The 23,027-nt window shown below is 39.1% G+C and overlaps 1 protein-coding gene across 3 annotated transcripts in view; it reads left to right on the top strand.

Annotated features, from left to right (window-relative positions):
- The window catches only part of RCAN2 (regulator of calcineurin 2), a 331,461-nt gene that overhangs the window by 21,471 nt on the left and 286,963 nt on the right, over positions 1-23,027 (top strand). The window contains exon 1 of one of the 3 annotated variants that reach the window (XM_060189917.1): positions 6,617-6,760. The exons of the other annotated variants lie outside the window; for them this stretch is intronic. The gene's annotated coding sequence lies outside the window, so the exon portion shown is untranslated. Of the gene's footprint in view, positions 1-6,616; positions 6,761-23,027 lie in introns of those variants that run through there. 3 annotated transcript variants of the gene reach the window in all.

Genomic DNA, 23,027 nt, shown 5'->3' with positions numbered 1-23,027 from the left:
AAGCTATCAGGGGAGGGGGTGTGATATGGAGATTGGGTGGTGGGAATTGTGTGGAGTTGTACCCCTCCTATGGTTTTGTTAATTAATCCTTTCTTAAATAAAAAAAAATAACACAAACAAACAACAACAAAAAACTCCTAACATAAAGACTTAAAAAGGGACAACAAAATATCTGACTTAGTATGCTGCTTTGCCATGTCTACAAGGAGATATTTCTATGATTATCCTGCCATTGTTTAAAGCTCTTGACATCTGCTGAGTAGTAGCAGAATGTAACATGTATCTAACATGCTCTCCTTTCTTTTATCAATAGTCATAGAGTCCTGAGGGCATCCTTGGTCACGTACAGGATAACCTTAACTCCAAGGGACCCCACACTAGGATGTGTGCTTGATGCTAGCAATGAAATGTAAACCTAAGCCATGTTTATTCAATGATCAAGTTGGAACCCTCTATGTAGAAAAATAGCTTGAAAGGGATTTACCAGAAGTATTTAGGACTAGACTCTGTGTTTGGGAAGGGCGTTGATGCTAGGTACAAAAGAAGAAGGTGTTAACATCAGGAGCATCACCATGTTCTCAGGCATCTAATGTTGAGTTTACTCAACATAAAATGACAAAAAATGTGTTATGAAAACAGATTTAAATCAACTTTAATGCAGGAAAATGTTTTCAGGTAGTTACTAGGTTCAAGAGGAAACATTTTCAGAGCCTGTGGGAAATTCTTATGAGTAAAACAACAAAGATATTTCAGTCTGTTATTTGATAGAAATTGTACAATATTAGGAAACACTCTAACAAATCCTTGGAAATATTTAATAGTGTCTGAAAGAATTGGCTGACTTATAAAAAAAAAGTGAGTATCAAAACATAAGGCAGATATGTTCTCTTAGAGAAAAATAAGACTTGACTTTCTCTTAAGAATGCAGTGGCTTTTAAAACATTATTTGTAGATAGAAAAGTCTATACCTTCTGCCATTTGGGTTCTTTTTTAGTTACTCATTTCTCTTTTTTCCTATCATTTTATTGGGGTCTTATAGTATAGTTGTTGGCACACGGGTATGATATCTCATCTCCCTGTGAACAAAACACTCTCACCCCCAACCTATGTTCATTTCCACTATCATGAATTAAGTTCCAAAGCCCCTCTGCTCCCTCAGTCTCCTCTCTTCCCCTCCTTCCTCAGAGTCCTTTTTTATGGTGCAATACAACCAAACCCACTGTTCAATTTCTCTTCTTTTTAAAAATATTCTTTTGAAGGTCATGAAACCCATAATCTGGAAACCAAAATGACTATTAGTTTTGGGCTTCCCCAGTAGCATGGATTCCAGTAACCATTCTTTAGCTGGAACCCACTCTTTTTTGCTTTTTGAGGAGGTTTATCTTTTGATTCTTCTTCAATCCATTCTGCCCCATCCTCACATTTCAGACCTACTTTCAACTTACTATAATAGCCAATGCAGACTTCCATAACAAAGCACTATAGACTTCATAATGTAAACAACAAAGATTTATTTTTAGAGTTTTGGAGACTAAGAAGTCTAAAATAAAAATGCTGGCCATTTTAGCTTCTAGTGAGGACTCCTTCCATAGCTTATAGATGATCACCTTCTGACTCTGCAGAGATAGAGATAGAGATAGAGGTATATAAAAACGAGTAATTCTTCTCAGAAGCCCAGCAATCCTGTCAGATTAAAGCCCATCCTAAGACTCCATTTAGTTTTAATTACTCTTTGTAATCTTCATCAAACTGAGATCTAGGACTTCTGTATTCTCAATAAATGATTATCGTGGTGGTGGTGATGGTGATGGTGAGTGTATGTGTGTGTGTGTGTGTGTGTGTGTGTGTGTGTGTGTATGTGTGTGTGTACATGTGTAGTCTTGCTGCTTAATTCTATAGCATGAACTTCTTGCAGAACTATACTGATGACTACTTCGTTGATCGTACAGTTATATATCTCATTTTATTTTTAGTTTGGCTTTTTTTAAATAAATTTTATAAAAATGAATTTCTTGATGATGGCACTCTACTGCTTCAACAACTGGCTGTTAATAATTGTCAGCAGCAGAAATTTCATCTCAAAAACTACCTAACATTGTGGCCTCATTCTACCTCTCCCCTATATGTTTGTTTGGATTTCTCTACTTTTCCAGATTTACTTGGAAATCACACTTCTCCAAATTTCCTCCGCCTAGCACTTCTCTCCCCTTTATCTTCCTTGCTCTTGCTTCTTCTCTATGTAAGTCTGCTGATTTCCCACTATTTATTCTCCATTTCACTTTATTCCTAAATCATTCCCCATTCTACCTAAACCCCTAAGTCCCTTGGATTGCCAGAGAACTTCCTATTCTCTCCCAACATTCATTCTACTGCTGTCTTCACCCGTGGCCTGTGTCTCCCTGGACAGTCATTGTGCTGCTCTTCTACCACCTGCTCCTAAGTGCATCTTTCTATCCAAAGTCGAATTATTTAAAAGGCATCAATGTGGTTTCTACTCAATAAATTCTTGATACATACTTTGAAAGAAGGAGCATATGCATTTATATGTGACACTCAAAAGTTAACTTATTATCTCTGTTTTATAAATTCACCCTCAATTTTTTATTAGGAGCTATGTAAAGTGTGCTCTCATAGAAGTGAGATTGTAGGAGATGGTTTCATTCCCATGGATATTTTAAATAAATTATTCAGATCTAAATGGTAACCAGCAGTCTTTTCATTATTCACTATAAAATTTTTTCATGATTGATATGACAATTACCAGGTTAAAAATATCTCAGGATAGTTTTAAATAACAATGTGTGGTTTCATCTGTGAAACAACTGCTGAGGACACAAATTGACTGAACAGACACAGTATTAGCACTGCCATAGGTGTTTTTATGTTTTCTTGTTATTAACATTTGGTGCATGGTAGTGATGTGAAAAAGTTCAGTCCATTAGAAGTCATTTTATTTCTAATTTGTAAGTTATAGCTCACCATTAAAAAAGTAAAAAAGATAAAAAGAATCCAAGCAACCAGTTCAACAATTCAACTTACTATATTTTTTATTGAGTACCTATTCAACTTGCAGGATAATTTAAAAGTGTTTTTATTTTAATGAGAGTGAGAAATACACAGAGAGAGATAGAGATATGAGAGAGATATAAGAGCACTGCTCATCTATGGAAGATAGTGCTGTTGGGGATTAAATTTGGAGTCTCAGAAATCAACAGTCTTTTTGCATAACCATTATGCTGTCTCTTTCCTGTTTACCAGATTTTTATTGAGTGTCTACTATATGCAGTGTGATGTGTATTGAGAGGTGTGTGTTTGTATATCTGTATGTAAAAAATTCCTTGCCATTTAGAAACTACAAAGTAGGTGATCTTCATTGAATATCAGATAATAATAGTAAAAATAAGAGGAAAATGAGGTTGTACTTTTAGACAGTATGCTTTAGGAATTTGCAAGTCAATGATAGAAAATATAATATGCACGCATTTGTACCTGATGTGTAGAAATATACAGGCATGAATGTAATTAATTCAGTTGTTCTAAAATATGAATTTTAAGAGCTCAAAGTAGTGAAGCCTAGGGAATTCATATTGTAGTATGTTAACAAAAACTACTATTTGGAAAACTGGAGATTTGAGCTTTAAAGCTGACGTTCTTTGACACTCCTGACTCTAGTCCTAGGAAGGCTAGTCCTCATTCTGGACTTGCTTCTTTCTTTAATGAGAGAGATAAAGAGATAGAGATAGAGATATCAAAGCACTGCCCAGCTATGACTATGACTATGCTAGAGATTGTATCTAGGACCTCAGAGCCTCAGATATGAGAGTCTTTGCATAGCCATTATGCTATTTCCCCAGCATTCACACTGGACTTCTAAAAGCCATCTTAAGTAACTGTAGACTTGATGTAATTTCCCATATCTTCCTACTTCAGAAGAGGCTTTCCGTTATTGTATCTTGATTGCCTACACTCATTTATAACAATAGCCTTTTTCCTTCTTCAAGAACATTTTCACGTCTTGAAATGGACTAAAACCAAAGTCGGATTTTGATTTCTCCATTAACTCAAGAAATTCTTGTGAGTCTGTTTGAGGTACTAGACCTTATGTGAGCTACAGATATATCAAAGGAAACAAAATAGGCACAGTCTAGCTTTTGCAGAGTTAATTTGAAAGAAGGCAACTAAGCATAGAATGACAAAATACGGTCTATGGTGGAGAAATACAGCATTATGGAGAATTGATTTTGGAGCTGAAAAATTTCAGTGACTTTTTTTTGTTACCTGACTGAGCACTGAATCATAAAGTATAGAGGGTCACAGAAGGATTTGACAAGGACTAAAATAACACATGAACTGTAACACAACTAATTCTGAACTTCACTAGTCTTCAATGGCTATCTAAAATATAACTTTATGTCACAGAGCTTTTCTGTTCAAAGGAAATTCCCATGCATCCACCTTTAGAATTTATGTGTGCTTTTATGTAAAGAGAACACTCTGCTTTTAAATCAATTATTATCTTTATTTATTGGATAGAGACAGCCAGAAATCAAGAGGGAATGGAGATTATAGGGAGGGAGGGAGGGAGGGAGAGAGAAAGAGTGAGAGAGAGAGAGAGAGAGGGAGAGATTAGAGGAGAGGAGAGGGGAGGAGAGGGGAGAGAGAGAGAGATACCTGCAGCACTGCTTCAATATTCGTGAAGCTTTCCCCTTGAAGGTGGAGACTGGTGCTTGAATCTAGGTCCTTGTGCATTTGTAACATGTGCACTCAACCAGGTATGCCACCACCTGGCCCCTCTACTAACTTTAAATGTTATGTTTTTATTGTTTCTTTTGGTGTTTGGAATGTGCTTTCTCAGAGACACATTAAGTACGATCAGGTCCCCAGGGGAACCCAAAAGATTATTTATGTGTGATGTACTTGAGATAAAGTGCCAGATTTTTGGTTAGAGATATCTTATAAATGACTTATATTGAGGTGGGGAAATACTCATAGTTCCAGGATGAAATACAAACAAGATGTCTTCCATTTTGTAGATTTCAGAGGGAAAACAAGAGTTCCTTTTCTCTACTCTCTCCTTACTGAGCAACGTGAAGAATTCTATAAGGCTAGACCCTAAGCACCTGGAATAGAAGTTCTAGTTCTATTGAGTGGTAAGAGAAATATGTATGTGGTTGTTGATTTCAGAAGAAGTTGTCCTTACAGTACACCCATGAAAAAAACTACATTATATATACATAATCTTATAAAATTGTAGGGTATTTCAGAGCTCAGGTAATGGACTTTTTTCTCTCAGTTCCCTTATTCAGTCCCATGATCCTGGACACCACCACCACCACCACCACACACACACACACACACACACACACACACACACACACACACACACACACACACGAACTCTGGACTTGAATATCAACTGCTTATCACTTAGATAAATAATAGGGACACTCAACTTAGCATGTTCTAGACTGAATTTCTCATTTCATCCCTCCAAATATACCCTTCCTATAATTTTCTATATCTTTGTAAAAAGGAAAGCTTCATATTCGTGTGGGAACTTGGACCAAAATCTTGGCAGTATTCTTGAACCCTCCCCTCCCATATTCAGTTCATCAACAAATTTCCCCTAATACATTTAAAATATAGAGAGGCAGGGAGTATAGCTTCGTGGTAGAACAAATGGCACATATATGTGAAGCTATAGATTTGTTCCCCAGCATCACAAAAACCAAACAGGAACCTCACATTTCCACTATAGAGCCTATTTCCCCCAGTCCTGGAACCTTAGGGTGGGGCCCACTTTTCTGCATGCTGCTCTCAATTCAAATCAAATAATATTGCACCTGCGGATTGCAACTTAATCAACACAACGAGTGCCACCCCAGCATGCTTCACTTCAGACTGTGACCAAAGACTTCAGGTGTGGAATGACAACCCTTCAGCTTTATCACTCAGGTGAGACCTTTCCTTTCATAGTATTCTCTAATCCCATTCCAGGTGTTCCACTCCCCAATAAAGTCCCCAAACATAGATATAGTCCAGGTCCCCTGAGATAGAGCCATAGGTTCACCCATGCCCATAAACTAGGGGGAAAATATATACCTGAAAGCAGAAGTACACAAGAGCATGCAGGGAATACCCCCAACACTTCATCTGCACTATTACAGTCTTTAGGTCCATGATTGTTCAATAATTTGTTTGGCTTTGTATGTTAACTCTCTTTTCAGCCACCAGGTTCCAGATGCTGACCAGACTTCCCTGGACAGAAGACCCCATCAATGTGTACTGGAGCGCCACTTCCTCAGAACCCCACCCTACTAGGGAAAGAGAAAGGCAGACTGGGAGTATGGATTGACCAGTCAACGCCCATGTTCAGCGGGGAAGCAATTACAGAAGCCAGACCTTCCACCATCTGCAACCCACAACGACCCTGGATCCATACTCCCAGAGAGATAGAGAATGGGAAGGCTATCAGGGGAGGGGGTGGGATGTGGAGATCGGGTTATGGGAATTGTGCGGAACTGTACCCATCTTATTCTATGGTTTTGTTAATGTCTCCTTTCTTAAATAAATAAAAAAATAGTAATATATCCCGAATCTTACTTTTCTTCCTATTTCAGCTGTTATCTTTCGGGTCTCCCATCACCTTCATCTTTTGCCTGAATTATGGCCAATAATTTCCTAATGGTGTTCTCCATCCATCCTTGCTATTTTGGTTTATTCTTCAGCCAGCAGCAAGAGAAAATATTTTGAAACACAAGTAAGTTCCTGTAGGTATTTTTTTTCATGTTTTTTAATTTATAAAAATGAAACATTGACAAAACCATAGGATAAGAGAGGCACAACTCCACATAATTCCCACCACCAGAACTCTGTATTCCATCCCCTCCCCTGATAGCTTTCCTATTCTTTAACCCTCTGGGACTATGATCCCAAGGTCATTGTGGGATGTAGAAGGTGGAAAGTCTGGCTTCTGTAATTGCTTCCCTGCTGAACATGGGCATTGACAGGTCGATCCATACTCCCAGCCTGCCTCTCTCTTTCCCTAGTGGTGCATGGTTCTGTGGAATCGGAGCTCCAGGACACATTGGTGGGGTTCTCTATCCAGGGAAGTCTGGTTGGCATCATGCTAGCATCTGGAACCTGGTTGTTCTAGGCAAAATCTTTCAGTGGGTTCCCATCTTAGTTAAAAGCAAAGTCTCTTCCACAATTTGTAAAGTGCTTTATGTCCTGATCACCCGATTTTCAATTGAACTCACTTCTTACAATCTTTGCTTTCTCTTCATAGCTCAGTCACACCTCATTCCTTAGAGGAACCAAGCTCCTTTCACTGTTGAAGCCTTTTCCTTTCTGGTCTTTACCTGGCAGACCCTTCCCTCAGATGGTCACTTCCTTTTTTCTTTATCCCATACACATTTCTAACATTCCTATATACAATTAATTTTATCTTTTAATTTTTAAATACTTATCAGATAGAAATGAAGACATTGATAGTGAAGGGGGAGACAGAAGGAGAGATACCTGCAACCCTGCTTCACCACTCCTGAGGCTTCCCGTATGCAGGTGGGGACCAGAGACTTGAAGCTAGATCCTCACACATGATGTTATATGCACTCAGCCAGGTGCACTACCACTCAGCCCCATCCTGTATGAATTTATTGAAATAACATACCCTCTTCAATAGCCATACTATGTAGATTTTAGTACATTGGTAGGTATTTCAGGGATATTTCAACTTAATTGTACGGAGGCATGCTAATACCAGGATAGAAGGGAATAAAGACTGAGCTGTGCGTATTGCCGATAACACTTCTCACATCGAAGGCAAGATAGACTTCCCACCTCTAATGCAAAGACAAACTATTTCTGTAGCCAATTAGACTTGTTGTCTTTCCCTCTTGTTATGCATTTCCCAAGTTAAAGTTTTATTTTTAAAGATTTTATGCTTGCTACAGTTTTTTAGAGTTGCATATTTAGTACTTGATATAACTGGACATTACAAATGAAAAGACTATTAACTTCTGCCTGAAATAAGGAAAATAGTAAAGTCAATGTTAAGGAATGTAGAAAACTAATAAGGTGAGAATGTAAGTAAGTTCACAGAGAAAAGGAAAATAGAGAACTTTCTAGAATTATCTAGCAAATCTTTTTGAGCATCTGCTATGTGATAGACACTGTCCTCGGTAAGTTAGGGAAAATAGGTTACTATATAAAGAGACAAACAGCAGTAGTTTCCACCAAATGCATGGTAAAGTAAAAGAAATTTTCTCGTCTTTCAGACTGCCTATGATTGGTACTAAATAGACTTTAGAAGTCCAGTTTTTAATATTGATATTTCATAAATTAATAAGAGATTTCCATTTTGTTGATTGTTTTTCCAGTTAAACATATGGGATGATGTTGGGGTAGGTTAGAAGAACAGGAAGATAAAGGAGTCCTACCTAGTTTTTTCCTCTTAATACAAAGAGCTTTCATGTTGAAAGGTAGTTGTATCTGCCAGACATCCGAAGAGTTTAGTGGTGAAACCATTATCTTGATTACCATGGTGTCTGTGCACGTAGTACAAAGTGCAAGAACCTGTGCAAGGATCCTGGTTCAAGTCCCCAGCTCCCCACCTGCGGAGGGGGAGAGGGGAGGTTGCTTCACAAGTGGTGAAGCAGGTCTGCAGATGTCTATCTTTCTCTCTCTCAATTTCTTTCTGTCCTATCATCCTATCAAAAAAAAAAAATGACCACAGGAGCAGTGGATTCATAATGCAGGAACCCTAGCAATAACAGTGAAGGCAAAAAAAAAAAAAACATTAAAAATTAGAACTGGCACTGGGTGGTGGTGCACCTGGTTGAGCACATGTTATAATGTGCAAGGGCCCAAGTTCGAGCTCCCGTTCCCACCTGCATGGGGCAAACTTCACAAGTGGTGAAGCAGGGCTGCAAGTATCTCTGTCTCTCTCCCTATCACTCCCTTCCCTCTTAATTTCTGGCTGTCTTTATCCAATAAATAAAGACAATAAAAAAATTAAAACTGTTGGGGAGTCGAGTGGTAGTGCACACGTGGCGCAAATCCCTAGGACTGGCATAAAGATCCCGGTTCGAGCTACAACAACAATAAAATAAACAACAAGGGCAACAAAAGGGAAAGTTAATTAATTAATTAAAACTGTTTACATTTACTCCTGTGGACAAGTAGAAGGATAAAATACATCCTCTTTCTGTTTCATTTTATATAATGGTTTTCTTTCTTTTTAATTTATTTATTTTCCCTTTTGTTACCCTTGTTGTTTAACATTGTTGTGGTTATTGATGTCGTTGTTGTTGGATGGGACAGAGAGAAATAGAGAGAGGAGGGGAAGACAGAGAGGGGAAGAGAAAGACACCTGCAGACCTGCTTCACCACTTGTGAAGCGACTCCCCTGCAGGTGGGGGAGACGGGGGCTTGAACCCGGATCCTTACCCCCATCCTTGGTCCTTGCTCTTTGTGCTACGTGTGCTTAACCCGCTGTGCCACCGCCCGACTCCCTATACAGTGGCTTTCTATATAGGGCAATATGGAGGCAGAAAACATCAACTTTTCTTAAAAGTTATGTTAGTGATTATACTTGCTAGACTACTGCCACTACCTGTTTCCTCCACTGGCTCAGTCTCTCTCATTAAAACCTCTATAGATCTTTCTAGAAACTTTACTGCCAACACAGGTTCTATCTTCATGAGCCTGATTCTTAATTAGTTATGGAAAGATTGAGAGATGAGGCAGATTGGCCCCTCAGAATAATTGGTTCCAACTGCAACAAACCAGTATAAAGGTCTCAGCTTATTGTAGTCATACTGGCATCCAGGTTAGCTTTTCTTTTTTTTTTTAAATTTTTTTATTTAAGAAAGGATTAATGAACAAAAACATAAGGTAGGAGGGGTACAACTCCACACAATTCCCACCACCCAATCTCTATAACCCACCCCCTCCCCTGATAGCTTTCCCATTCTCTAGCCCTCTGGGAGCATGGACCCAGGGTCATTGTGGGTTGCAGAAGGTAAAAGGTCTGGCTTCTGTAATTGCTTCCCCGCTGAACATGGGCGTTGACTGGTGGGTCCATATTCCCAGTCTGCCTCTATTTTTCCCTAGTAAGGTGTGTCTCTGGGGAAGCTGAGCTCCAGGACACATTGGTGGGGTCTTCAATCCAGGGAAGCCTGGCCAGCATCCTGGTGGCATCTGGAACCTGGTGATTGAAAAGAGAGTTAACATACGAAGCCAAACAAATTGTTGAGCAATCATGGACCCAAAGGTTAGCTTTTCATTGGAAGTAACATATGACACCAGAATTAAGGGACTGATGATGAATAACTGAAAATTATGACTTTTAATCTGTTGGTATGCTTCTAAATTCTGCTTCTAAAATCCCTTCTGTTTCATTGGTTTAATCCCCCCTGCTTAACACTGTATTCTATTTACATAACCACTGTTAACTAAGCATCGCCCTGCCTGCAGGGCATTGGTTTAATCCCCACTGGTTCATGATGTCTTTTTGCTCTGTCCCCTCTCGTAGTACACCCTGATTTGCACTTTTCGCTCCACCCTCTCTATGTCACATCCTGTTTCCACCCTACTTGGCGAGTATATATATAAGGACAGGACTGTGATTATAGATAGTTTAAATGGCTTAGATTGTGCTGCGTTCCACTAAAGAGATACTGCGTACAGTTCAGCCATGAGTCTCTGGTCCTCTGCCTCCAGCCCGTGAAGCTATCCTAGCATTTAACAATGCAGAGAAAAGCATCTAGCCAGTTTAGACTTCTCAGTTGAACATGCTGAAGGTAGCAGCTCTAGCTAGAGAGGATGAAATATTTCTAATTTTCAATCCAAAATATTCAGCAATCGCTTTAGTAGGAACCTAACATATTGCTATTATAAGCTTGAAAGAGGGAGAAGCAGGGGTTAGAGAAAGGGTGAGGTTGAGGAAGTGGTACTTGAACTGAAAAACATCATATATATATGTGTGTGTGTGTGTGTGTGTGTGTGTGTGTGTATACACACACACATATATATATATATATATATATATATATATATATATATATATATATGATTTTAAATTTTAAAATGACCTGAGCCATGAAGCATTTGGGGCCATGACTTATTTTCAGATCAATAATGAGGTGGCAAATTCTATAACAATAAATGATAAGGAAGGGAGGGTGAGACTAGTATTGATCCTCTAGGCTTACTAGGAGACAATGAAAATCTGAAATTGAGAAAGTCACTCAGTTCAGAAAGTGGTAATGAGAAGTGAGCCAGGCTCCATTTCATGTATTAGGGGAGAGAGAGAAAGAGAGAGAGAGAGAGAGAGAGAGAGAGAGGGAGAGGGAGAGAGAGAGGGAGGGAGACAGAGAAGGAGAGAGCGAGAGCGCAATAGCTCCAAGTAGAAGCTCATGGTTTTACATTCCATTTGTCCTGGCAGCACTGTGGATCAGGAGTCATGCCAGGTGCCAGGCATTAATGGAAGAAGCAAGAATGCTCAACATATGGGAAGAGATGTAAAATCAGCAATAAATAAGTTTATTCTGCCAAATGTTGTAAATAGCAGCACATGTGCAAATAGGACAGAAAGGAGACACCGGGCAGACATCCGAGAATGAACCATCAGTGGCTGATAGTTTGGTGAATCTGTGGTAAAGGCCTTCCTGTGAATTACCCTGGACTTGATTATGAACTGATGACATTTTTATCTAACTTGGCAAATGGCACTGAAAGGAATGAGAATGGTAAGTAAGCCATAAGCCTGAAGTAGGGGGCATAGATTAGGGCACTGTGTTATAGGTCTGAGAAAACTATAGAGAAGTCCTTATTCTTGATCCTAAATCAATGCCAAACTCTGAGCCTGATACAAAAATAATCCCAAGAATAACAAGTTCAGGGGCCTAGGAATAATACTAAATGGTAATAAGAGTACAGGACTTTCAAGTCTGAAACTCCAGATTTGATCCCAACATCACATATGCCAGTTTCTCTCTCTTCCTCTCTCTGGTTTTCTCATAAACAACTAAGTAGACCTTTAGAAATAGGACAAGTATAGCTAAGTGACTACAGAAAATGTTAATGTTTCTGGAATAACTATAGTTGGAAGCCTTTGATCTTAATTTTTTGTCTTATTTTTTTTAATTTGGACTTCTCAACATTCCTTCTTTACACTTCTGGAAATTGAGGCTTAGTGAGTGAAATGAACTTGCCCAAGATCATCAAGTGAAAGAGTTGTGGAAGGAGAACTAAGAACCAGCTTCCAGGGGCAAGTTACCACCTCCAATCTGTCTTTTTCCCATTATCATTTACCAGTGAATGGAAAATTGGTATTTGACCTCAGGTCTGTCTGGTTTCAGGTTTTTAAAAAATTTTTATTTATTAAATGGAAGTATTGACTAAACAATTCTTCTTCTAGCGTTTGCCGACTAAACAATAGGATAAGAGAAGTACAATTCCCCCCTTATCCTATGGTTTTTATCAGTGTTTCCTTTTTATAATAAAAAATTATTTAAAAAAAAAAAAAAGAAGTTACCAGATAGACACCTGGCAGACCTGCTTCACCATCTGTGAAGTGACTCCCTGCAGGTGGGGGCTGGGGAGAGAGCATAATGGTTATGTAAAAGACTCTCCTTTCCTTGATAGCTTCCCTATTCTTTATCCCTCTAGGAATATGGACCCAGGATCATTATGGGGTGCAAAAGGTGGGAGGTCTGGTTTCTGTAATTGCTTCCTCATTCCCTACCCTTGTTTATCCACATTGAGGGCAAGGTCTTATAGGAGCCTACAAAGGGGTTCATTATGTTTTACTTGATGGAGATGACCAGTGACAATGGTGAGATGGAGCCACTAGAGGGCTATGCACACCATGTCTGTGTGGGAATACCAGGGCTCCCTGACTAAGGCCCCAGGTGATGGGATGGCCTGATAGTGACTAAACAGTCATCATTAAAGTATGCCAGTCTCTTGCCTTTATTTTGTACTCCTTACTTTGTCTGACAAGGTTAGCTCTGGAGTGATTGAGGGACATGCAATCGAAGGTAGGTAAGGAGGGTATCTAGGTCTAAGTAGGATCTATTTCATTAGGTACATTATGGTGTCTTTTTAGGTCTTTCTGCTTGCTTGCTACATTTATTGACTCACTGTAAACTATTGTGCACTTTTACTTTAAGGTATATGTTTCCCCTGAACTTATGAATACATGTACATATGCCCTATCTCATGGGCTCTGGTCTATACTCAAAGGACAGAAGCTGAAAATATTGCCCCTTAGATCAGGGACTAGATAGGGATGCCCATTATCACCATTACTTCAACATAGTATTAGAAGTCTTCCCACAGCGATCAGGCAAGAGAAAGGAATCAAAGGAATACTGAGTGGAAAGGAAAAAAGTCAAATTCTCACCCTTTGCAGATGATATGATAGTATACATAGAAAAACCTAATGAATCCAGCAGAAAGCTACTGGAAATAATTAGGCAATGTAGCAAGGTATCAGGCTACAAAATCAGTGTACAAAAATCAGTGGCATTTCTTTATGCAAACACTAAGTCTGAAGAAGAGGATATCCAGAAATCACTCCCATTCATTCTTGCAGCAAAATCAGTAAAATACCTGGGAATAAACCTAACCAAAGAAGTGAAAGACTATGGAAAACTACAAGTCACTATTCAAAGAAATATAAAATGATACCAAGAAATGGAAAGATATCCCATGCTCATGGATTGGAAGAATTAATATCATCAAAATAAATATTCTTTTTTAAAGTTTTTATTTAGAAAATGGAAACACTGACAAGAGCATAGGACAAGAGGAGTACAGTTCCACACAGTTCCTGCCACCGGAACTCCATATCCTATTCCCTCGCCTGAAAGCCCTTCTATTCTTTAACCCTCTGGGAGCATGGACCCAGGATCACTATAGGGTGCAGAACGTGGAAGGTCTGGCTTCCGTAATTTCTACCCCACTGAACATGGGCATTGACAGGTTGATCCATACTCCCAGCCTGTCTCTCTCTTTCCCAAGTGGGGCAGGGATCTGGGGAGGTAGGTCTCTAGAACACATGGTAGGGTCATATGCCCAGGGAAGTCAGGTTGGCATCATGGTAGTATCTTGAACCTGTTGGCTGAAAAAGAGTTAAGATATAAAGCAGAGAAAATTGTTAACTATTTATGAACCTAAAGGCAAGAATATTGCAGAGGGAGATTTGGGGTCTCCATTTTAGAAAAAGCTAGTAGGTCTATTTTAGGTATATTTGAAGGGGCCCATGACCCAACTAGTTTTTGTCTGCGCCTGCCATCTAATATGCAGGTGATCTAATCTATTGTCTGAGGGAGAGGATGGTGTCATGTATAGAGTTGTTCAGCTGAGTATGAAGATGATCAATATTAATAATAAGTAACACAGTGTGTCCCAGTCACTGATTTAACTTCCTCACTCATTATAATTATTAATTCTCCAAAAAGCAGTTTAAAACATTATCCCTACTTTCTAGGTGAGGAAACTGAATGCAGAGATCAAATAACTTACTCAAGCTCAGACACTGGAATATTAGTGAGATGAGAGTCAAATTCAGAGCCCCCTGAATTCTGTTCATTGAAAGAAATATTAAGGTTACCTTCCACAGGTAAGATCCTGTTTTTCAGTCATAGGGGTTATCCAGGTGGGGAAGACACAGTGCCATGCTCAATGTTGAGCAGAAGGAAAGAATAATAAAATTACAAAGAGAAGTAAGCATTAGAAGAGGTTAAAACAGGGCCCCACCTATAGGACCTTGACCTCAATGTGGATAAACAAGGGTAGGGAATGTTCCATTCTCCAAAGGGAGGTTGGATAACATACTCTACCTATATCACCTGAGGAAGATGGGTCCTGAAATTAGTGTAGCCTGCAATGTTCCTAGCCATGTCCACAGAATGTGAGATCAGACCTACAGGGATGCAGAGATTACATACTCCTCTGTGCTGACTATGGGCCCCAGATCAAATATATGGGGTTTATAGTTAACAATATTTATATACTTTCCCCATATTTAGGAGCTACTCTCTTCCCTGATCCAGCTTTCTAGTCGTTTTCCAACCATGACACCATCTCCCCAGGCAATAACTTAGGCCACCTGCATGTTAGATGCCTAGCTCAGACAAAAACTAGTAAGGTCATGGGCCCCTTGGAATATACCTAAAATAGACCTACTAGTTTTTACCAGAACAGAGACCCCCTAATCTTCATCTGCAGTATTCTTGCCTTTAGGTTCATGATTAGTCAACAATTTGCTCTGCCTTGTATCTTAACTCTTTTTTTAGCCACCAGGTTCCAGGCACTATCATGATGCCAACCTGACTTCCCTGGGTAGACAACCCCACCAACGTGTCTTGGAGCCCCACCTTCCCAGATCCCTTCCCCACAAGGAAAGAGAGAGACAGTCTGGTAGTCAACCTATTGACGCCCATGTTCAGTGGGGAAGCAATTACAGAAGCCAGACCTCTCCCCTTCTGCACCTCATAATGATCTTTGGTCATACTCCCAGAGTGACAAAGAATAGGAAAGCTTTCAAGGGAGGGGATTGGATACGTGGTTCTCATGTTGGGAATTATATGGAATTGTATCCCTCTTATCCTATGGTCTTGTAAATACTTCCCTTTTATAAATAATAGTAATAAAAGAACACAGGGGCCCAGTGGTGGCCCACCTGATTGAACACACATGTTACAAAGCATTTGTGACTGTATTGGTTTGCTGGGAAGAAAACTGTTGTCACAGAATTTGCTAGATCTTAGGGTCATGAAAGATTTTTTTAATGTAGAGGTGACATGGACATTTGACTGCATTCAAGGGAAATAGTGGTATGGTATATGGCGTGTATTGAGCTGTAGATATATTTATCTTTCTCTTTCTCCTTCAATCAATCCTCTTCCATTAAAAATGACCTTACAATAAGGGTGATGATTATCTTTTAATTTTATTGGAGAGTAAAACTTGCCTCCTTGGCTTCCTAGAGAGCATTGACCAACTCTTTACCTCTCCCAATACTGCAGGAAGCCTGCCTTTTGTTTTGTTTTCTTTCTTCCTTCCTTTCTTTTTCTTTTTCTTTTTCTGTCTCCCTCCCCGCCCCCCTTTTTTACTGAGAAGTCAAAATAACTCAGACCTTTTTGGCTAGGTTTTCTTCAAAGCCACCACAGCCTCTCACTCGCTGATCTTTCCCCTTTTTATTCCATTTCTCCTTTTCCTGCTGTTTTCTCCCCAGCACACTATGCCCCTTCAAAAAGCAGAAGGTGAGAGATGACAGCATAAACTCTTACTGTGGCTACCATGGCAACCCTCCCTTGCTTTGCCACTCACTTTTGAAGTGTCATCCTCCTGTGAACACTTATTTTGCATAGAATTGCTTGACTCATCCAGCGGTTTGGGGCTTTCTTTAAGCTTCTTTGTACAGTAATAGGAGGATGGGTGCCTCACTTTATGGGACACTCTCAAGAATACAGATCACACAGTGGTGTCAGCATTAGTGGGTACTATACACATATCTGCTCATCCTCTTTTCACTATTTCTGTTCTTAAGGAAAAGTGTAGTCAGAAGGTTCTGGAAAGTAACTCACTCTATAGGACAAATGCTTATCTATAGACTAGGCCCACAATCAAGTCCAGGCACCATATGGCAAGGGGGTGGGGGCAAAAATGCCACTGTTAGTATCTCTCTGTCTTTCTGTGTGAAATAAAAAGAATGAACAGTTGGCTCACATACAGTGAAATTGTTCATGTATGAGGCCTCAGTGCCACAAACAAATAAACACACACACACATCAAGGTAAATCTTATTATATAGGCCCTGATTTCTGTGGTTAAACTACCAATGACTCAGATTTACACTTTTAAATCAAGTACTGAGGAAATTAACCTATCGAATTTTTAGATTACTTTGTAGATATGAAGTCAGTTTTTAATTTCTCCACTGGCTTCCAGAAAACCCCTCTTTATTCTTTCTGTCCTATACTAATCCCCAGGAGCTGACTCTAATATTCTATATCATGGATACCTTCTTCTTTGGTTTCCAGTTTGGTTTGATAATAAGAAGGTGATAGAAGATCAGAGAAAGAGAGTTCGGTAAAGATATATATATATATGCAGGCTCGCTTTGGGTCTGCCCGTCCCTGTCTCTGTTGGGAGACAAAGGTTAAAAGCTGCCCATGGAGGTCCTGGGGTAGCCCAGTGTGTTGAGGGCAAAGTGCGCAGAGAGACAGGAAAGTCAGCTCAGGGAAAAGCCTCAGAGGACAATTCCTTTATTGAAAGAAAAAACAGGTAGATACAGGCCATAATTCAGGGGGGAAGGTTTAGGGTATCCATTAACTCAAAGTAGAGCAACACAATGCATAGTTACATTTTTACCAACAGACTGTTTGATAATAAGTTTTACAATGTACATTTTTCTGGAGGTAAATTGCAGGCACTTTAGGGCAGCAGGAGAGGAAAAGCTGAGCAATGTTTGCTGGGGTTTTAAAGTTAACACAATAATCAAAGAAGGAAAGTGGGGGGAGGTGAATTCTTCTCAGATAATCTGAGCACACCATGCTTCCTGGTCAAACCTTGACTAATATTGTGAGTGCTCCAACCTTGCTTATTTTGCTTAATATATCTATGAGTCATTTTAGTTTATTCCTTAATTGTAGAAACAAGTTGCCATCTTTAAAAACAAACTCTTTACCCGCTTATGCTTCATTATAGATGGTGTTCACTCTGTATTATTCTTTCCTTTTGAAGCCAGATAGTTTGAAATGTGCCTTCTTCATGATGTCAGGTTTGTAAGGATAGAATGCAAATAGTCTATTTGTTTCATCTTATTCTTGGTAAATTTATAGGCCTACTTCTCTTTATTTTTCCATCAAATGATTATGCCTAACTTGCAAACTTTTCCAGGAAACTAGTGGTATTAAAACCAAACAGTAATTATTTTGGATGGCCTTGTGCCTCTTCACTGCTATGGAATTTACTGAAAAAGCAGACTATGGAAACAACTTTTTTTTTTAACTTCAATAAAAATGTATAAGAATATCCTCCCCAGGGGAACTGCATTAATTAAATTACTGTCCTGTGGGAATGTAAGGTGGAACCATGGCTTCACAAGGTGTCCTGAGGGGAGCCGTGAATGAGAATAATGTGAATAATTTCCTTTGAAAACCATGAGTTGAAAACTGCATGATTCTGATTCTTTCAAGACCAATCCCAAATGGTATTAAGAATAGCATGAGGTTCACACTGCTCAGCAGGTGTGAAAATTCCGCAGCTGAATTAAATAGGTTCCATTATATTTCAGAAAGAGCTCTAATGGGTTTCTATGGAGCATAGCCCAAGAATATCATGTCTCTCTTTTATATCTCAGAATGGCTGAGATAGTTTGTTGTTATTAATATTATACTTCAATCTCCCTGCAAGATGGACAGAAATGAGCAAAAGGGCTGACTTATCCCAAAGAGAATCTAAATATCAAAAGGCCTAAAGGCCATAACAAAAAAGCAAAAACAAACAAAAAAAACCATCTGTGAGACTAGAACAAGAATGAAAGTTAATGAAATGATTTAATTTTAAAATAATTATTGCTATTCATAAAAACTTCTTTTAAGCTCATTTTGTCCTAAATATCATTAAAGCATCATTTAAATTTAGAGTTGTAAAAGCTATGAAAACTTTGTGATGTATCTATTCTTTAGAAATTCAAACTATATTAATTTATCCTTATATTCAGCATAAAAGAACTATAGACAACTCTCCCTTTTACTCATTTAAACAGCATCACTTTCTTAGTTTTAGCATTAATATTCAAGAATTGTCATCTTCAAGTTCTTCCAGACTAATAAATACCCTGTAATCCATTTACTTGTTTTTCAATCAAAATTGAACTAACGTCAGATGAATTATTCATTTTCATTTATTATTTGTTTCTTTATTTATCTTTCCTAGCTGGCCATGACATAGAATTGAAGCATTTTTTTTTCTGTTTGCTGCTTTTATTACAAAATGACTTTTAACTTAAAAAGTAGATCAAGGGTCTATGAGGTGACTGAGTAATAGATGCATGCAGTTCTATGTTCTAACCCTGACCTTGACCCCACATGGGAACATCATGGACAGTACCAACTATAAAATTTTTGTAGAAATCCATGGGTGGTTAAGTGTTACTTTGATATCTTTCTCTAAAAATACAGAATAAAAAAAAAACTAGGCAAAGAGGCAACTCAGTGATATTGCACATGCTCAAGTTCTTGAGTTCAATCCCTTGCACAAGATATAAAAAGCAGATGAGTTGAATCTTTAATTCTGTGTGTGTGTTAGTAAAAAAATAAACTCAAGCTTATGTTGTTTTTAGTAAGTCTTGCACATTTTTTCTCCCCTTGTGGGAATTATTTTCTATTTTAAATAAATCTAACTTACTAGCTTAACTAACTTGAAAGATGGAAAATATATGCAGGTATGAGGAGCCAAACAAAAGGAATAAGAACTGGAGAAAACTTTAGTTAAAGGTTATAAATTCCTTTCTTGAGTATCCTTAAGCCAGGAGATAAACAGATGCCTGTTTCCATGTGTATTTTCTTCCAATCATAGGAGGTTATAAAATATGTGTTTAAGAAATCCCACCAATGTGTCCTAGAGGCCCGCTTCCCCAGAGCTCTGCCCCACTAGGGAAACCGAGAGACATGCTGGGAGTATGGATCGACCTGCTAACACACATGTTCAGCGGGGAAGCAATTACAGAAGCCAGACCTTCCACCTTCTGCAACCCATAAGGACCCTGGGTCCATACTCCCAGAGGGATAAAGAATAGGAAAGCTATCAGGGGAGGGGATGAGATACGGAGTTCTGGTTGTGGAAATTATGTGTAGTTGTACCATTCTTATCCTATGGTTTTTCTCAATGTTTCCTTTTTATAAATAAAAATTTTTTAAAAAAAACCTCCCCCATCAAGATATAAAAAAGGAGATCCGGGGGAAAATAAAAAGGAGATCCAACACCTTAGCCCCAGTGCTTCCTGCTGGGACAACAACAAAAGAACACTAACTGCAGAAACTGAGAAATAAATAGATAGTGATGACAGGAGTTTCCTAAGCAGTGAAACAGTGCTGCAGGTGTCTCTCTCTGTCTCTCCCTCTCTGTCTCCCTCTTCTTCTCTCTTGATTTCTCTTAGTCTCCATCTAAAATAAAAAGAAAGAAATGAAAAAGAAAAAAAAAAAGAACCCCAATTCTACTTCAAACTCTTTCAAAATTTAAAGGCAAGGCTGAGGAAATAATGAGGCAGCAACACCCCCAGTTTGCATGCCTGAGACCCCATTAGTATTGAGTTCAAATTTCTGGGAATACCACATGGCAGAGCTGAACTGTGCTCTGGTCTCTATCTCTCATACTGTCTCATGGAAATAAATGAATGTTTTACAGAAATTGAAGGCAGTTGTGATTTTTTCTTAAGACTTTGTTCCCACACTTCCTCATGCTATGTTTTACTGAACCCCCATTTCTTAGATGACCTGACTTTTGGATAGTACTACAGTGTCATCTTAGAAAGTTCAGCAGTTTTGCTGCTGTGGGTGGTACTCAGAATTTGCCATATTGTATTATTCTCTTCATCTTGAGGGAGATGAAGGTAAGATTATTATCATCCCATCCCTTCCAATGTAACATTGGCCCCTTTTTGTGTGTGTCTTATTCCACACTATTGATTAAGTGAATTTATTTGATAGTGAAATGAAAATAAATATCTTTGTGAATGTATGCTACTTAATTTTTCTTGTCATTTTTTTTTTTTTACTGTTGTCATGAGCTTGCTTATTTAGGTACATGTTTCTTTGTTTTTTGCCTTCAATCACTGGGGCTTGGTTCTGGCACTACAAATCTACCTCTACTGGCTGCCATTTCTTTTTTTCCTTTTCTTTTCTTCTCTTTTCTTTTCTCTCCTTTTCTTTTCTTTTCTCTTCTTTTATTTTTTTCATTTTATTCAATGGTATAGAAAGAAATTGAGAGTGGAGTAGAAGATAAAGAGGAGAAAGACATCTGAAGACCTGCTTTACTGTTTGTGACGCTTGCTGCAGCTGATGGGGAGCTGGATCTTGAACCCATGTCCTTTGTGCACCACCACCTGCCCCCCTTATGATCTTATTATACACAGTTTAAATAAGACTTTCTATACCAGAATTCCTATGGTCAGTACCACCTGTATTGTTATGAGACCCTACTATTCATTGCTAGAGTGGTAGAATCCTTTTAAAAGGATTCTTCATGGCTGAGGACACAGGATAATGGTTATACAAAAAGATTCTCATGCCTGAGGCACCAAATATCCCAAGTTCAATTCCCAGCACCACCATAGACCAGAGCTGATCATTGTGCTTTAGGGAAAAAATGGTTAAAAGGTTCTGCAGTTCAGAAAATTCAGTCTTTTAAAAAAAATTTTATTTATAAAATGGAAATAATGACAAAAGACTATAGGATAGGAGGGATACATTTCCACACAATGCCCACTCCCAAAGCTCCATATCTGATCCCCTCCCTTGACAGCTTCCCTATTCTTTTTTTAAAAAAATTTGTTTGTAAAAAGGAAACATTGAAAAAAAAACCCATAGGATAAAAGGGGTTCAACTCCACACAATTCCCACCGCCAGAACTTCATATCTCATCCCCTCCCCTGATAGCTTTCCTATTCTTTTATCTCTCTGGGAGTATAGCCACAGGGTCATTATGGGGTACAGAAGGTGGCAGGTTTGGCTTCTGTAATTGCTTCCCCACTGAACATGAGTATTGACAGGTCGGTCCATACTCCCATCCTGTCTCTCTCTTCCTAATGGGGCAGAGCTCTGGGTAAGTGGGGCTCCAGGACACATTGGTGGTGTTGGTTGCCCAGGGAAGTCTGGTTGGCCTCATGTTAGCATCTGGAATCTGGTGGCTGAAGAAAGAGTTAACATATAGAGCCAAACAAAGTGTTGGCTAATCATGAACCTAAAAGCCTGAATAGTTTCTATGAAGAGTTGGGGAGGGTCTCGTTTTGTAGATGGATAGTAGTTTTACTTTAGTTATATTCCAAAGAGCCCATGACTATACTAGCTTTTTTCTTTTTTTTCTTTTTCTGATCCTGACTTCGGATATGCAGGTGGATCCAAGTTATTGTCTAGGGAGATGATGTCATGGCTGGAAAAAAGGCTAGAAAGCTGGATCAGGGAAGAGAGCAGTTCCCAAATATTGGAAAGGAGTATACATACTGTTGACTTTAAATCCCATAGATTTGATGTGATCTGGGGTCCATATTCAACTTAGGAGCCTATGTTACCTCTGCATCCCTGTAGATCCAAGCTCACATTCTGTGATCATTAGTAGGAATGTTGCAAACTGCCCCAATATCAGGACCCATCTTCCTCAGGTGTGGCATAGAGTATGTTGTCCAGCCTCCTGTTGTTAAAATTCGGAGGCTCCAGCTGGCCGGGCTAGCTTCACGGGCGGGTAACAGAGATGACCAGAGACATACGGCTGGGCAGGGAAGCTGTATTTCTTTATTCAGGAACAACAATTCATAAACTAACCCAAACTAATCACCAAACAGAACTCTGTTGCCTCTTTCCCCCGCGGCGGCGCCAAGCACTCTCGAACTCTGGAACTCTGGAACTCTCTTGGGGTTCCTTGGGGCAGGGACAAGCGGGCCCGCAAAACTAGCAGGACTGAACCAATTTTCTTGGCAGGGGGAGAGCTAGAACAACCCAATGTAAAGCATACAACAGCCTCCCTTCGGAGGATGGAATATTCTCTACCATTGTTGGTCCACATTGAGGGCAAGGTCCTATGGGGGCCGACAAAGGGGTCTATTGTGTTCCTGATAGAGATGACCAGTAACAATGGAGAGAGGGATTTATCTGAGGTCTATGTCCGTCATGTCTTTTTCTCTTCTTCCTTTCTTTTCTTTTTTTTTTAAGTTTTTTCTTTTTTTTAAATTTATTTTCCCTTTTGTCCTTGTTGTCTTTTTATTGATATTGCAGTTGTTGTTGTTGTTGGAT

The sequence above is a fragment of the Erinaceus europaeus genome, chromosome 4, assembly GCF_950295315.1.
Source record: "Erinaceus europaeus chromosome 4, mEriEur2.1, whole genome shotgun sequence".
NCBI classification, from domain to species: Eukaryota; Metazoa; Chordata; class Mammalia; order Eulipotyphla; family Erinaceidae; genus Erinaceus; species Erinaceus europaeus.
This window is presented reverse-complemented; position numbering and strand designations above follow the sequence as displayed.